Genomic DNA, 2,133 nt, shown 5'->3' with positions numbered 1-2,133 from the left:
ATAGCGTCTCCCCGGCTGAAAGGGCGAGCATGTTTGGTGGGACGGTGATTCGAACCCGCGACCCGTAGATTGCGAGTCGAGCGCCCTAACCACCTGGCCATGCCGGGCCGCCTTTTATTTGGGAAGAGCATTCTGAAACATCATGGCCAGGTGGTTAGGGAGCTTGACTGAGGGCCAGTCACTTATGTCACTGAAGTGTATTCGTTATTGCAATATTTAACAGTTTGAGGAAACAAAAAATGTGTTAATTTCCAACCGTTTTCTATACTTTTATTAAATGAATAATATCAAAATTCACACCAGAGGTTGGATAATTTATTTTAATATAATAAGAATAACTAATACAAAAGTGTAGCTTGTTACCGAAGAGTCTAAAATACATCAGATTCAAATATTCATGTATTATTTATCATAAATATTTAATTTTATTGCTCTATGTGTGTGTAAGGAGATTGATTTTATCTACTTAATATTTTTATTTGTTTTATAATTTTTTTAGAAGTAGTGAGTAAATACATAAGCTAAAAAATAAGTGTACTCAATTTTAATTAAAGTTACGTGTACAGTTAGACTATACGATAATGTTTTTTTTTTCAGTTTTTAGCTCAAAACCATATAATGGGCTATCTGTGCTCTGCCCGCTCCAGCTATTAATTCCCGATTTTTAGTATGCCCCCGAAGGCTATATATATATATATATATGAATAAATCAATGAGTAAAGATATAATAATACTAGTTACCATGTATACTAAGGAATGGAAATGACGTAACTGTACTTAGTTTTGATACCAGTATACTTGTACCCAGAAATCTTGACCTTTCATCCGAACAATTCACGTGAACCTACTGTGATAGAAAATTACCGTAGAGATAAAACACGCAAATGTTCTATATATATATATCCGCAATTTTCTATATCACGGCACCACAAAACTTCAATATATATCAGTGTTCTTCTTAGCACGATACTATTATCTGCGAAAATTTTCTTTTTTGATCATTATGAAGTGATTGAAACTGTTAAAAAAGAGAAGCAGAATAAAATAACAGTGATTGATATTCACCGAAACGTTTTTACTGCCAATGGACAGAAGTAAAATGACGTTTTTTTCTATAATAAAATATTGGTTATACGAAAGGAGATTTGACACGCATGTTATTTCTGAATAAAAACCAGAAAGACAGTTTCTTCTTGCATAGCACGGCTGAATTTAAACTTTACACTACTTTCAAGTAGAAGAGGTTCATATTACAAACTGATTTGTTTGAAAAAGGTTCTTTGCGTGTTTGTTATAAGTTCTAAGCCGTTTAACGTCTTGTGTTGACGTGGAGTTTTATCGATAAGAGCATTAACATCGCTCTGAATTGGGAGCCCACCATTTTAGTTTCTAAATAATGAATTTCTAAATTATACAAACGGCTCATTTCAAAAATAAGCAGTCTTGTACCAAAAGACTGTAGACCAACTTATGAATTATCTATTTCAAGCTCAGATAATTACTCTCTGCATTATATGTGGTTTTAAAAATATTACTCGAGGCGTCGTTGAAACTCCAAAGAAAGGTGTATATGCTCATTCTATAAGAAGATTAAGCATTATATATAGATAAGTGAAACAAGATATTGCGTCTAATATACCGTTAAATAACAAATAGGTTCTATATAATTTTATCATAAGATGAAATTCGGAGTGGTTAAAAAAAGTCACTCCAGTTCTAAGATAATTTAATTACTTGGAAAAAGGAGTGAGCCTCCTGCATGAAAGACTTTAAAGTTCTGTCAGTAAACAAACGAAAGTTGTTTGAATCAAGAAAAAAAAGAGACATTTAAATATTCATAAACATATACAGTATAATGAGACATATAGATAGTTGCAACAAGCAGAGAAACTAGAACCTCTGACATGAACAACAACGGGGCAGAAAAAAAAATTAACGAAATACAGTGTTGTAACGAATTTGTTATTATATATTTATTTTAATGTAAACGTTTGTTTGAATTGAGTTTATATTTAAAAACATTCATAGCTTGTAGTGTTAGATATGTATTGTGAAATTCCGCCTATTCTCCAAAGTTGCAGAAGATTCTCAAGAGTAAGAATCAGCAATATATACGTAAACGTTTAAATATAG

This window comes from Limulus polyphemus, unplaced genomic scaffold, assembly GCF_000517525.1.
Source record: "Limulus polyphemus unplaced genomic scaffold, Limulus_polyphemus-2.1.2 Scaffold30, whole genome shotgun sequence".
Taxonomy (NCBI): Eukaryota; Metazoa; Arthropoda; class Merostomata; order Xiphosura; family Limulidae; genus Limulus; species Limulus polyphemus.
Note: the sequence above shows the minus strand (reverse complement) of the source record.